Source organism: Cupressus sempervirens, chromosome 3 (genome assembly GCF_028749045.1).
Source record: "Cupressus sempervirens isolate cs-2001-9-10 chromosome 3, ASM2874904v1, whole genome shotgun sequence".
In the NCBI taxonomy this organism is placed as follows: Eukaryota; Viridiplantae; Streptophyta; class Pinopsida; order Cupressales; family Cupressaceae; genus Cupressus; species Cupressus sempervirens.
The window spans coordinates 249,843,984-249,860,578 of NC_143120.1; the positions used below are offsets into that span (position 1 = coordinate 249,843,984).

A 16,595-nucleotide genomic window follows, 5' to 3' on the forward strand; every position below is an offset into this window, starting at 1 on the left:
ACATTAATTATAGCTTAAACCATAACCCCAAAAAAACTACGATGACCATCTGGTTTGCTCATTTCATGTTATCACTACTTCACAACTTGATTCTTTAACCCATCATTGACTCTAGTGAACATGCACATAAGATGATTCAGGACTTCACCATCCTCACCTTGGTTAACACTAAAATTTCTATGATCATGTGAATGAGGAAGGGATCAGGACATCACAAGTTAAACCTAGAGTCAAGATCATACCCCAGTGACTGAGTGATAAAGGGAGATCACAACATCACCACTAAAAATTGGATGTTAGCTATTAAACCAAAAAGCCACACCAACCATCTAAGAGGCCACATTGCACATTCACATCTCCCTTGATAGTTAAGCCATGGACAACAGTGACTAAGCGATGAAGGATAGTCGCATGATTATGACTTAAATCTACAAAGGGATAAAGCATAAGAGGCTTGAACTTAGTAAAATAAGGGATAAGCCAAAGTTAAATGTATCCTTTATTCAATCATTTGAATATTTCAATAGATATGATCATTGGCCGCACTTGATAGGAAACTCAATTTTTGGTGGGAGGGAAAATATGGCTAATGATAAACAATCATCATCAATTATAATATTGTCAAGGAAAGATAGATTTGGTGGAATCTACATCATAACAATTTAAACCTATGGCCCTCTTGTAAGTGTTTTCTCCTAGAAACAATAAATCATGGTTACTAGAAACAAATAAATCATTGCAATAATTTGTGGTTACTAGAAACAAATAATTTATGGATGTTTTCATAAACTCTAATTTTGCATGGAAGATGTGCTTCAACTAACATATGTTAGCAAATATGCTACATTAATAAGACACCTTTCTTTTTATGAGTAATAATTTAGCCACCTTTCTTTGTCCATAATAGAATACATGAAAGTTAAAGTTATAAATGCACATAGGATATGACAATGGCAATTTATTTAATAATTATGTTTTGATTTATTTTTGTAGGTGATTAGAATGATACTTAGAATCTAGATAAATATGAATATGTACCATTAATTAGTGTAAGATTGTGTTTAGTGGGGGTTAGAAGCTGTGGAGGTAAGTATATCTTGTTTGAGTGGTAAATGACTATATGGAGGTAAGTATGGAGAGATCTTATAAACACGTCCAGATAAGATGATTGTACAAAACTATATATCTAAATGGATAGGTTGGGAATGTATCATGTCTAACAATGTGTACATGTGTAAATCAATAAAGAGGTTAGAGGAATGGATCTAATATTGCATTGTAATGTGTCCCTATATTCATGTATCAAAACATTAGCTAAAAATGTATGCAAAGTAAAATGAGATATAACATGGATATAAATATTTTAGTATTATATTTTGTCCACACAATGAAGTGTGTGCAAGTATATGATTACATATCTCTAAATATGTAGCACTCAAAAACATGGATGTAAAGTAAATATTTTAAACACTTAAAGGATAATATCATGGTGCCCATAAAAATTTAAAAACTATAAGATGAATTTCTCAATGATTTCTTGTACCCACTATATATAAGGAGTTACTCGAAGAGTAAAATTTTACTCATGAGAAGTAAATTATATCTCACCATATAGTCATATGATTGTAAAATCATATAAATCCTATAATCATGTGATTATGTAAGCCTTAAATGATATAATAGTACTGTATATTCCTGATTTCAGATCTAAATTCTAGCTCGAATACTTGATTCTTTTTTATTAGATTAATCTTTTCCACCCAAAAAGGATATTTTTCTTATCCTTCCAATTCACTTTCTCTAAGAATCTTCTTATCTTCCACATACACTCACAAACATTCAATCCTCAACTTGACCTTATACTTATATCATATACATTGTCAAGTCATCTTGAATACAACTTAGAATAATTAATATTCATCTCTTCAGTCGGCTAGAACCAATAAACAAATCTATTAAATTAAATATGTCAAAAAAAGAAAATCCTTTGTTAGTCAACCCTACTTGGTAGACTTTAACACTAGAATGATTTTCCTATGTTAACCAACTGAACTCAATTAATATTGCATATTTGCAAACTTCCTTTGGTAACCAAGTGATCTTGGTTAACACTAGTTCCATCCAACTTTCCTTTGTTAATCGAGTGAGCTCAATTAACTCTCAACTTCTGTAAACTTCTCTTTGATGCCTAGGTGAACTTGGTAGAAACTTTCTTTTGAACTTGGAAAACACTGGAATGCTTGATAGATGCAAGAAACTATCTTCATCACCCAAGTGATCTCAGCATACACTGATTGGTAAAGATATAATATTTTGTCTAACAACAAAGACAATATACAATTGATCAATTATTTTCAACAATCTCCCTCTTTAGAATTTATGGCAACACAAAATGTCATAATACAATGAATTTTTATAGCAAAATAAAGTAAGAAAAATATCTTGAGTTTCATTATGATTCTCATCCATGAGTAATCCCTCTATTAGTGTGAACTCCCTATGACTTCAGTTTCTCCCTCTATTAGCAAACTCTTATGTCTTCAACATTTTCTTTTGATAGAAAAATATCCCTCTTTGATATTAGACTAAGTTATTCCTCTTTGACATCTTTAAAAAAAATTCTGTGATATGACACAAACTCTCCCTCTTTGACATCTTATGCCAAAGATAATATGCAGTGAATTTCCAATGTACTTGATGTACAGATTCATATGCAATCTACCCTTTTATTATTGCATCAACTTGACTAATCTTCAAATTGCTCTAGTCAATGCATCACTAAATGTTGTTTAGTGAGCTTCAAATAGGGGAATAGCCCCTAACTTACCTCTTAGATACAAGAATACATCCTTAGGTAATGGCTTGGTGAATATGTCTACAATTTTTTATTTAGTATTCACATATTCCAATCTCACCTCTTTGTCTTGCACCAATTTTTTTAGAAAATGATATTTTATTGTAATGTGCTTGGTCTTGGTATGCATCATAGGATTATTTGATATATTAATTTCACTTGTATTATGATAGAAGATAACCACTAGATCCTTGATTTCTACCTTCAAACCTGTCAATAGTTGCTTGAACCAAACAACTTTAGAACAATTAACTACTACTGCAACATACTCTACCTCTGTTGTAGATTGAAAGATACAATTTTTCTTCTTACTTGTCCAAGACACTAGTCTTTTGCCAAGAAAGAATGCTCCACTACTAGTTCTCTTCCTATTATCAACACTTCCTTCCCAATCTACATCAATGAAGGCTTTCAAATCCAAATTGCCTCCTTTCTTGTACCATAATCCATAATCTTCAATACCCTTCAGATACCTCATGATTCTCTTGTATCCATCATATGATTTTCTTTAGGATTAGCTGAAAATCGTGTGACCATACCAACTACAAGAGCAATATCAAGCCTAGTATGTACAACATACTAAATTATACCAATCATTGATCTATATGTGGTTTGGTCTACCTCCTTGGAATGATCATTTTTGGAAATCTTATGTCTAGTAGATATAGGTGTTCCAAATAGTATTGAATCCTTCATTCCAAACTTCTTCAGTATCTCCTTGATACAGTTAGATTGAGTAATGTAGATACCATCTTTCTTCTATTGAATTTGCAAGCCAACAAAGAATTTGATTTCTCCAAACATTGACATCTCAAATTTCTTACTCATTTCCTCTAGAAAATATTTGCACGAATCATCGTTTCTAGTAAATAGTGTATCATCCACAAAGATTTATGCCAACACAATCTTCTTGTCCAATCCTTCTTTTATGTATAAGATGTTATTTTTTCCTTTGAAAACCAATCTTCATTAAGTAATTGTGAAGTCTTTCATACCAAGCTCTAGGAGCTTTCTTGAGACCATATAATGTTTTATGCAATTTACAAACCATATCCTTTTTGCTAGGATCTACAAAACCTTCAAGTTGTTCTATGTAAACTTCTTCTTCAAGAATTCCATTCAAGAATGTAGATTTCACATCCATCTTATATACTTTAACTTTTATATGCATCATAAGCAAGTAGACTCCTAACACCTTCTAATCTTGCAATAAGAGAAAATGTTTCACCATAACCAATAGTTTCTTGAGAATAACCTTTGCATAGTAACCTTGCTTTTTTTCTTGAAAATTCTCCATCTTCATTCAACTTATTTCTGAAAACACACTTTGTGCAAATTATATTCTTATCCTTTGGTCTAGGAACAAGAGTCCAGGTCTTATTTCTATCTTCTTCACTCTTTTCTACAAACTCATCAATCTTCACATGTGTACTCTCTATGATCTTATGAGTAGTTAGATTCAAACATTTGTATGATTTACTTATGCTAGAGTATTCTAGGAATATACCTTCTTCACTTTTGACATCAAATTTACCTTTCCTAGTCTCTTTCAAAATATAAAAATTTCCACCAAATACTTTTAAGTAACTTTAGGTTTGTAGCCATACCATAGTTCATAAGGAGTCTATTTTGAGTCTTTCTTTAGCTATACTTTGTTCAAGGTATGAATTGATGTGCTGATTGTGATTGCAACATACTTTTCTATTATTAGGGTTCTTGCACAATCCATGATTGATCTATTCCTTCTTTCTTCTATACCATTCGGTTGAGATGTACCAAGGGTTGATACTTGTCTTTCTATTCCTCTTTTAGTGTAGAATTCATTTCATTCATTATAATGAATTCATCTTCTCTATCTAATCTCAAACATTTTAACTTCTTTCCTATTTCCTTTTCAACTCTAGCCAGATACCACTTGAACTTTTGAAAAGCTTCAAACTTATCTTTTAGATACATTAATATTATCATTCTAGAATAATCATCAACAAAAAAAATAATGTACTTATCTCCAATATAACTTTAAATTCTAATAGGTCCACAAAGGTTGGTATGAACCAGCTCTAAGATTTTTTTAGAATGATAGTTCTTTCTCTTGAAACTTGTCTTGCCCATCTTACCAATTTGACAATTTTATGCCTCTTACTCTTTTGTTTTTGCTTATCTTGACTACGTTATCAAAGTTCACATGACATAACCTTTTATGCTATAACTAGATTTCATCTACTTGAGAAATGAAACATGAACTTTTGCTAAGATCTAGGTAGAATAAGTTACCATTTGTTTGGTTACTAGATCCAACTAGAATTTCTTTTTCATCTAGTAGCTTGGCCTTCCCATTCATGAATTCTACCTTGAATCCAATGTTATTGAATTGTTCCACACTCATTATATTCTATTTCAATCCTTCAACCTGATAAGCATTATCACATCTAAGTTCATCAGTTAGAGAAATACAACCTTTTCCTTTTATGCTACATGGTTCATTTTTTTCAAATCTTACACTTCCACGATCATAGTGTTTCATAAGTTCAAACTTCTTTTTATCACCAGTCATATAATGAGAATAACCATTATCAATAATCCATGTATCATTTTTGCTAACATGAGAAATAAGTGTCATTTTATCTTCTTCATCATCATATTCATGTTTTATAGCAATATAGACCATTTCATCAACATCACTACTATCTGGATCTTTAGCCATGAAATAAGACTTTTTACCTTTGTCCCCATAGTCCTTGAAGTTCTTGAAATCCTTCTTGCCTTTATAATTGCTTTTATTCTTTTCATCTTTGTCTTCTCTATTTGAACACCTTGCAAAAATGTGACCAACTTCTTCACAAGAAAAATAGATTAGAGGAATTTTACCTTTGTACTTTCCTTTGCCTTTCAAATATCTTCTTACAAGGAATGCTTCAATGGATTCAAGTTCACTATCAGAACTATATTCCTCCTCACTTACAAATTATTTTCCTTTATATTTTGAAGGTTTCTTCTTGAGTGATAACTTGGCTTCAAATGTAGACTAAAGATTTCTTGAACTGGGAAGATAATTATCATAGTTATCTAGCTCAAATGTTGACAACCTTCCCACTAGAGCATCTAAGGTTATCTTACTATTTGGATCACATCTCATCTCTTGGATAGTTGACACTCTAATTGCATAGATAGGAAGAATGGTTATGAGGACCTTGCTTACCACTATCACATCATGAATTTTTCCTTTAGAGGCTTTGATTGCACTCACACTAGTGTTAGTTTGTGGTGGCTAATCAGGGAAGTATTGTACATACTTCATAAATTTTTTGGTCATGGATGATGTTGTAGTTGACATTTGGTTGACATATGGCCAATATTTTGTAACCCTAAAGCAACATAAAAATACTTGTATAAAAGGGCTTAGGGTTAGGGATTATTTCATTGTAGGTGATGCAAAATTGGTTCTTACAGTGATATTGAGCTGTAAGGGATTACAGATTGTAATCAGGTTGTAATCACTGGATTGTAATAATATCAAACTTTTTGTTTGGTGGACATAGCCCAAGGATTGGGTGAACCATGTTAATCTTGGTGCTTTGTGTTCTTTTCTGTCTGATCTATTATTTTTTGTTATTGGTTATATTTGCATGTAATTATTATTTTTGTCCATCATTTAATCCTAACAAGTGGTATCAAAGTGAGGTTGTTTTTTAGTTATCCTCTGCAGGAGAGTCTTAAAGTTGAGTGGGAGTGATGGAAAATGAGGGTAAGTTGAGGGTTGACAAGTTTAATGGGCAAAAATTTTAGTTATGGAAGATGCAAATGGAAGACTATCTTTATCAGAAGGATTTATAGAAGCTGTTGGAAAGCAAAATCAAGAATTAGGGATCTATGTCAAATGATTACTAGGATCTTTTGGATAGAAAGGCACTTGGAAGTATTCTATTATACTTGGCACCATTAGTGGCATTTAATATTACAAAAGTGAAGACAATAGAAGAGTTGATGAAAACCCTAGAGACACTATATGAAAAGCCCTCTGCTTCAAACAAGGTATTTCTCATGAAGCATTTATTTAATATGAAAATGGTAGAAGGTGGATTTGTCATATATCATTTAAATGAGTTTAATACTATTAATAGTTAGTTATCTTCCGTGGGTTTCAATTTTGATGAAGAAATTAGGGCTCTCTTGATTTTGTGTTCTTTGCCTGAAAGCTAGAATGGCTTGGTAATGGCTGTGAGTAATTCTGTTCCTGGATCTAGTACCTTAAAATATGATGATGTGATCGATGTTATTTTGAGTGAGAAAACTCATAAGAAATCCTCAGGTGGATATGTATTAGGAAGTGCTTTGAATGCATAAATTTGAGGCACAAATAATTTTGGAAATTGTGGGAAATCAAGAGGAAAGTCAAAGGGGAGGAGGTCTTAATCGAGAGGAGTAAATGACTGCTGGTACTGTAGGAAACCAAGGCATAAATAGAAAGATTGTTGGACTCGAAAGAAAAATGAAGTAGATAAACTAGATGGAGACAAGGAGGCAAATGTGGTAAGTAACAAATCTGAAGAGGATGCTTTTCTTCTATCTTTAGAAAGTGTTGATGATTCCTGAGTTCTAGATTCTAGTGCTTCATTTCATGCTACACCTCATAGAGGTTATTTCATTGATTATGTCCAAGGGGATTTTGGACTTGTTTATTTGGTGGATAATGAACCCTGTTAGATTGTTGGAAAGAGAAAAGTTAAGATTAAGTTGTAGAATGAGAATCATTGCCTACTACATTAGGTAAGACATGTTCCAAGGCTAAGTAGGAATTTAATTTCAGTAGGGCAACTCAGTGATGAGGGTTGTGTAGTTACTTTTAATGATAAAAATTAGAATGTTAGAAAAAGTTCCCTTGTAGTAGTAAAAGGTGTGAAAATAGGCACCTTATATCTTTGTATAGGTCATATTGTTCCTTCTACTTTAATTATTTCAAAGAAAAATGAATGTTCAGGAATAGTTGCTGCAGTTGAGCAGGGAAAACAAATAGCTACTATAAATTCTGATATAGTGTTGTGGCACAACAGACTTGGGCACATGAGTGAGAAAGGTATGAAAGTACTTCTTTCAAAGAAAGTTCTACCGGGTCTAAAATGTGTTAATATGGATTTATGTGAAAGTTGTGTGTATGGAAAAAAAAAGAGAGTGAGTTTTGTAAAGACTGGGAAGGAAAACAAAAGGAGAAAGGAGAAATTAGAGCTTGTGCATATTGATTTATGGGGACTAGCTTAGGTATCTTCCCTTGGAGGCTCTCATTATTATATTACATTTATTGATTATTCAAGGTACAAATTTATTTCCTTAGACATAAATTTGATGTATTTAAAACTTTTAAGAAATGGAAATGCTTGGTTGAAAATGAGACTATTAAGAAATTAAAATGTCTCAGATCTAATAATGGTGGTGAGTATTGTAGTCATGAATTTGAAGATTATTTCTCCACTAATGGTATTAATAGATAGAAAACTATTCCAAGGGTTCCATAGGAAAATGAAGTGGTTGAACGCATGAACATGAATATAATGGAGCATGCAAGGAGCATGAGGTTGCATGTTGGGTTGCCCTTGCACATGTGGGTGGAGGCTATTAATACTACTAGTAAGAAGGTGAGTTACTCTTTTCTCAAAACCTTCAGTTGTGAAGCATTTTCTCACATAGATTTTGAAAATAGAACCAAGCTAGAAGCTAAGTCAAAGAAATGTGTATTTTTTGGATATGGCATTAATGAATTTCTTTATAGGCTTTGGAATTTTGAAAATCATAAAATTTTAAGAAGTAGAGATGTCATATTCAATGAGAAAGTGTTGTACAAAGATCTATTGCAACAACATGAGAAGAAAAAAGATGACTATATAGTGTTGGATGATACTCTAAAAGATGATGTTCCTACCATTCCTCATGATGTGCAATGACTGCAATAACAAATACCACACACACCAGTGAATGTTAGATGGTCAACAAGGCAAATTAGACCTCTAGAAATATTTTCTCCCTCTTTGTGTTTTATTTTATTAACAAATGCTAGTGAACCTAAATGTTATGATGAAACTGTGCAGGTGGATACTAAGATTTAGTGGGAGTCTACAATGAAAGACGAAATGGACTCTTTGCTAAAAAATAAGACATGGGCTTTATGCAAGTTGCTTACAGGTAAAAGGGCTTTATAGAATAAGTGGGTTTATAGGTTGAAAGAAGAGGAAGGAGGTAAGTAAAGTTTTAAATCTAGGTTAGTTGTAAAATGATTTGCAAGAAAAAAAGGTATCAATTTTGATGAGATATTTTCTCCTGTTGTTAAAATGTCTTCTATCCGTACTATTTTTAGTATTGTGGCTACTAAAGATTTGCATTTACAGTAGCTTGATGTTAAAACAACCTCCCTTCATGGTGATTTGGATGAAGAGATATATATGGCTTAGCCACAGGGATTTGAGGTCAAAGGTAAGAAGAATGTAGTGTGCAAATTGAAGAAAAGTTTATATGGCTTGAAGCAAGCACCTTGGCAATGGTATCTAAAATTTGATAGCTTTAAGCATGAGCATGGATACAATAGATGTCATTTAGATCATTGTGTTTATTTTAATATGTTAGATGATGATAGCTACATTATTTTATGTTTATATGTTGATGATATGCTTGTAGCTGCATCTAACATGGATCATATTAAGGGGATGAAATGCCAGTTAGCAAATGCATTTTTTATGAAGGATTTGGAGGCAGAAAAACAAATCCTTGATATGAAGATTTGTGGAGATAGGAAGAATAGGAAATTGATACTATCTCAGTTTGGTTATGTTGAGAAGGTTTTGCAATGTTTCTCTATGAAGAATGCTAAAGCTGTCAGCACACATTTACCTAGTCATTTGAAGTTGACTAAAGAGATGTGTCCTAAGACATAAGAAGAGGAGGCTAAGATGTCCAAGGTACCTTATGCTTCAGCTGTAGGAATTTTGATGTCTGCTATGGTATGTACTAGGCCAGATTTTGCACGTATAATGGGAGTCATTAGCAAGTATATGATTCTTCTAGAAATTGAGCATTGGAATACAATCAAATGGATTCTCAGATATTTGAGAGGAACAACCAATAAATATTTATACTTTGGGGGCTCTAATACTGATTTATAGGGCTATGCTGACTTAGATTTGGAAGGGGATATTGATACTAGGTAGAGTACTATAGGTTATGTCTTTACTGTTGGTGGGGCATCAGTGAGCTCAGTTTCTAGGTTAGAGAAGGTTACTGCTTTATCCACTATAGAGGTAGAGTATGTTGCTACTACAAAGGTAGCCAATGAGATGATATGGCTTCAGTTCTTCTTGGAAGAAATGGGACACCCTTAGAAGGATAATTATTTGTTTACAGATAGTCAGAGTGCTTTTCATCTTGCAAACAATTCAGCTCTACATTCAAAGATAAAACACATTCAATTGTGGTACCATTTTATTCAATCCATTTTGGAGGATGGATAGCTAAAGCTAGAAAAGATCCATATAGATGACAATCCAACAAATATGTTTATAAAGGTAGTAACAAGGGAGAAGTTGAACTTCTCTTTAGCTTTGGTTGGTCTTCTAGACTAAACATGATTACAAGAAAAATAGAGTCTAGGGTGGTTTGATCTAATGGGAGCCCCATGTAATAGCAATCTTGCTATAGGATTAGTCTCTAAGTGGGAGATTGTTGACTAGTGTTGAGTCTTATCAGTTCTTAATTGGGAGATTGTTAGTTTGTGATGACTGATCAGGGAAGTACTATACATACTTCATAATGAAAAGAAATTTAGACCGTGGCCAACGTTGTGGCTGACATGTGGTAGACATATGGCCGACATGTTGTAACCCTAAAGAAACATAAAAATACTTGTATAAAAGGGCTTAGGGTTAGGGATTTTTTTATTGTAGGTGATGTGAAATTGGTTCTTGTAGTGGTATTGAGCTATAAGGGATTACAGATTGTAATTAGGTTGTAATCACTGGATCGTAATGATATCAAACTTGCTATTTGGTGGATGTAGCCTAGGGATTGGGTGAACTAGGTTAAATCTTGGTGCTTTGTTTTGTTTTCTATATGATCTATTATTTTCTATTATTGGTTATATTTGCATGTAATTATTATTTGTCTATGGTTTAATCCTAACAACTAGCTTTGATTTTGTCAACATATTTTGTAATGTTTTCATCCTCTCTCATCTTCAGCTAATCAAACTGACCTCTCAAGATTTCTTCCTTGGCTCTTCTCACATTATCATAACCTCCATGGATATCTTTTAGTTTGGTCCACATCTCATGAGTAGTAGCACACCCTTTGACCTCATCAAATTCAACATAGTTAAGAGTTGATACAATGTCAATCATCACAATGTTATGATTCTTCTTTTCAATAATCTCCTCCACAACCATTGTTCTAGTAGAAGCTTTATAATGATAATTCAAATGTTTTAAACTTGAACCACTGATGGTTTCTAGATGTAGCTTCATAAGTTCCTTCCATGCCTCGAATTTATCTTTTTTCAACTTGGAAATCTCTCTCCTATAAGACATCTTGATCTTTAGCTTAGATCCTTGAAACCTTCTCTAAAAGCACCAAAATTTCTGATACCAATTGTTGGAAATATAAGAGGAGTAACTGAGAGGGGAGGGATGAGTCAATTACCAATAAAATAAATCTCAGATGCCTTATATGTCAATACAAAACATAAACTTTGTTGAAATTATTGTTACTCGGTTAACACATAAGCACTTAGTTAACACTAACAATATGTTGTAACTTGGAAAGAACTATAATATCAATTATTTCTCAAAATATATTAAACATGTAGATCTTAAGATATTAATTGTGATTATCTTTAATCAACTTAGTTGCATACATATAAAAGAAATAGCATGAACACAAGTGACACCAAGATTTAATGTGGAAACCCAATTTGGGAAAAACCACCAATTGCAACTAGTTACTATTTTTCACTCTTCTAAAGTAAGCCCTGTTAGGAGCCAATCATGTTAAAGGTTATAAAACACATTATTAGGTGTAACCCTATTAAAGTATTTAATCACCCTATTAGGAGTGGCCTTGTTAGAGGTCTTTAGAAACTTCAATCTAGAAATGCCACCTTGTTAAAGAATTTGGAAGATAGTTGTTAAGCCAACTCTATTAAGAGATTTGATACACCGCTACAATGGTTAGAGAGTAACAATGATATGACTTAATTTTTGATGCAACTGTAATATTGATTTTAGATCTCAATTTTGGCTCGAATACTTGATCCTTTCTAATCAGATTAATCTTGATCGCCCAACAAGGATGTTCTTATCCTTTCAATTTTCTCCCTCTAAGCATCTTCTTATCTTCCACACACACTCACACACATTCAATCCTAAACTTGACCTTATACTTATATCATATACATTGTCAAGTCATCTTGAATACAATTTAGAATAATTAATATTCATCTCTTCAGTTGGCTAGAACTAACAAACAAATCTATTAAACTCAATATTCCAAAACAAGAAAATCCTTTGTTAGTTGACTCTGCTCGGTAAACTCTAACTCTAGAATGATTTTCCTATGTTAACCAAGTGAAATTGGTTAACATTGCATCCTTACAAACTTCCTTTGGTAACCAAGTGAGCTTAGTTAACATTCAACTTCTACAAACTTCTCTTTGACACCTGAGTGAACTCGGTAGACATTGTCTTCTAAACTTGGAAAACACTAGAATGCTCGACAAACATAGGAAACCATCTTTATTGCCCAAGTGAGCTCAGCATACACTAACTGGTAAAGATATGAAATTTTGTGTAACATCAAAGACAATATACAATTGATCAATTATTTTCAACATCTTCACTATTTACATTGTAGTTCTATCATTGAGTTCCTTATTTTGACTATTGGTACATTCTAGATTTTTATGTTATTAAAAGTAATGTTTTGTTTCCTTTTTTGAAATGTGTCATGCCTTCATTTAGTAAAATTGATCTCTGCTAATTGCAACCATATTGGTACCATGTTGATCTTAGTCTTCTTAAATTTTTTGTTATAATAGTATAGATCCTAATATTCATATAGCACACTGACCAATATAACAAAATTGGAACATATCTTGAAACTTTTCAACATTTTTTGTAATGCTATTTGATCATGATTTTGTTGTATTTGGTTGTAGGGTACTGAACAATAGAACTAAATGAGAATTTGAGGTTTTAAGGTTAAGAAAGTATCCCTCCATCATTTGAGGGTAATTCAAGGTAAGGACTGAATCTATTTATGGTTTGAATCTAGTAGGAAAATATAGATGATAATATTTTTTTAAGGTTCCTACATAATGTTATTTTGTTACATGTTTGGTGCTGAATGAGGGATGTTATGTACCTATACCTCTCTTTCTCAAGAATTTATATTTTTGTAAATTTTTCTATTTCTAAACCATATCCCAACCATTCTCTTTTTTAGTCATGAATCCAAACACTAATTACGAGTTTTTTAGATTTGAACAATACAACCAAAACTGAGCACTTGAAGGCCGAGTCATACAGAAAAAAAAATTGTACCAACAAAAAATTGAGAATCACTAGTAATTATCCAATATAGAAAGTAAGAATTGAATAACACTTTTTCCTACTAAGAATAAATTAATCTTTCTTCCTGATTCTTATGGTTAGCAGATAGAGGTAATTGGTATCTTGCATTTAGAACCTTTATTTTCTTTTCATAGTCATTATTTTAGCCAAGAAAAATATAAAAACATAGCTTGCATACCCTAGGGAGAGTTATTTTCTGAATTGGAAGGAATATTTTTCCTAGGTCATTCCTTTAGTGATCATACATATTGTCTTGATTTATCAAACATAATTTTTATTTACTCACCTTGGATTAGGTACCTTACATTTGTCTTTAACTGACATTCTTATCACCTATTTCCCCTATCTTTTTTAAATCGGCAGAAACCACAATCATTTAGAACCTTGTCTAGATAATTTTCCTTTGAATTCATATAATATCTCTACCTTAGTTTTAATATTAAAAATTTAAATAAAAAAATCCATAATCTTGCATATGCCAACTAATTTTTATATGACTAGAGATAAGATGAATCCTAGTTAGGATCAACCTACAAATATCCTAGTTATTGATAACTTTTTCATTGAAATATAATGATCTTGAAACATTTTTGGGACATGAGAGAACAATAGTTGATAACCCACTAGATACCACAAAAAAGTAGAAATTTTCACTAAACTCAATATGATAATGATTAATGGGGTAGCCATAGAAAAGTTTTGTATTCTTGAAGCACAGTGTGCAACTTCTACTGAGCTACATAAAGGACAAAATAAGTAGTTCTCTTATAGATTTTGTTTCCATTTTGGATAAGTACATGTTGATCTAAATTACAACTACCAGGTTAGGTTGCTTACAATAAAAACCTATTTCTAGAATTGCAGGATTGAGTAGGTCTACAAAAGTCACAAACTTGTAAATATACATGTCTACCTCTTAATTTCCTTTGGATTTTCAATGATATCAGGCAATTTGTTTGTAAATAATAATCTTGTGTGATATAACTACATTCATGCTTATGACTTTCTACTAACCTCTTGAGCCATGCATCTAGTCATACATGACTATGACAATATCATGGGATATTATCACACATAATGACAATTATATATATATACATTTTTCAAGAAAGGTTAATGGGATGGGCTCATTATTACAACAAAGACATTGATTCTGAGACCTTTATTATATGTATAAAGTGGGGTTGGCAATGAGATATCCCTCAAGTTTGAACAAGTGTGTGTTTTTGGTCTTGAACTCCTCAAGTTTGGCTTCATCAAGGGAAAGACTAGGGAGGATTTCATAATTCACTATAAAGCTCACAATGGATCCACCCCCTTTTTTGGGGCTGAATTTCAACTCATGGTTTGTTGAAGCCAATTTTTTCCCCAACACTCATCCTTCCACATGGCTATAACTAAAAACCAAGTTCTCCTCATCTACTTGGTCCATCCTCTCTTCCACATAGATTAAGTCCTTGTTGGCTATAATAACAAATTCACATTACATTAACCAAAATAAATCTAGGTTTCTATTTTTTTTGTAAAAGGATCCAAATCTTGATAAGTATGAGATATTTTTTAAAGCAAGTCAAATTGTAATATTGCTATCAAAATTCAACTGTGTGGTTTTTTGAATCAAATTCATTGACTTATTTTTCATGAGTAGTGGTCAAATCCATCTCTCATGAGAATAAATATAATACTTAGCATAGGTTGATCCAAATCTTTTCAAAACCAATTTTTATCTTTATCATTAAAAAAACTCTACAAGTTATTGTGAGGTCATCTAACAATATTTAATATTCTTTACTTCTTTGCCTACTTTTCAAGATAAGTTACCAAAGGGTAGAAGATAAATAGTACACATGCTATAGAATTATTGCTCATAGAATCTAATCCAATCTCATGCAATCAATCTTTTTGTTTAAAGAAAATATATAGGTAGTTTATGTTTTTCCCTCTGGTACCTTCTCTTGCACACTAGCTAGAGAAGAAAGGATCTTTAAATATTGTCTAATGATGACATAATAATGTTTAAGGTGTTATTTGTAAATATAAAAATGGTTTTTAGAGAGTTTTTAATCTTTACACAATCTATTTCACAAATAACAATAATAATCATTGTAGAATATGGTTCAAATCTTCACACAATCTATCTAAAACTAATATAATATTTTTTCACAATTGATAGTCTTATATATTATACTTCTCGATGAGATCAATGTTTTAGATCATACTCAATGATCCATGGTCCATATTAGGCTCTCTCATCCCAATGATGGATCATTGAGTATGATCTAAAACATTGATGATTAAAAAAGTACACACAATCTCATCCATAAGCATAATATATAATCTAAAACTAACAACAATAATCAATATAGATTGTGAAAATTTGATAACGATAAACAAAGACTTACCCAAAGTTAAGTCAACTTGATGGATGGTTCCCACACCTCCATATCCTTGAAGAATTGTGACAACTATTATGATCCTTGGGGCTTGCTTTGGAGAAAACTTGTGGGAGTCCTTCACAATTGAATTCCATGGCCTTTTTGACTCCACTGAAGACTCAATTTCCATAATAAAGCTTCATGTCCCCATTTTTTTGGGTACCTTTTGTCACTAAGGTTTGCACCCTTGTCCAAAGCCTATGCATGAGGACAACCTAGTGAAACATGGAAACAACCTCCAAGCTGTGGGACTTGAACTGTGAGGTTGAGTCTCTGGAGAAGGCTGACTTCCTCTTACTATTAGGGCACACCTAACTACTCTTGGAGAGGAAACGGGAGAAGGAAAGCATGAAAATAAAATCTACCTATCCTAATCTAGGGAGGTGATGCACCAAAATAGAGTTTTTGAACCAATCTCTGCCCATACATGCACTATAGAACCAGAATGAAATTAAGGATATACACATTTAGATTTGCTTTAATCTAATAATCACATGCAGATTAGAAGACCAAGATGAATGACACAAGGAAAGAGGGATTCACTTATATTATCGTTCGTTGGCCAATGGGAGATATAGTCATGCATAGTATAGATTTCCACAAAACACTGGTGGAGGCAAAGAGTTCTTGCACTTTCACACTAATGCCTGAAGGAGATAAGGTGGAATATCATTTGGTTTAGAGGCAAAGGGGATTTTTACA

General features: G+C 32.3%; 1 pseudogene; it reads right to left on the reverse strand.

Moving 5' to 3' along the window:
• Nucleotides 1-14,623: 14,623 nt before the first annotated feature.
• On the reverse strand, nt 14,624-16,044 carry LOC149565798 (major strawberry allergen Fra a 1-2-like; annotated as a pseudogene).
• Nucleotides 16,045-16,595: the final 551 nt, after the last annotated feature.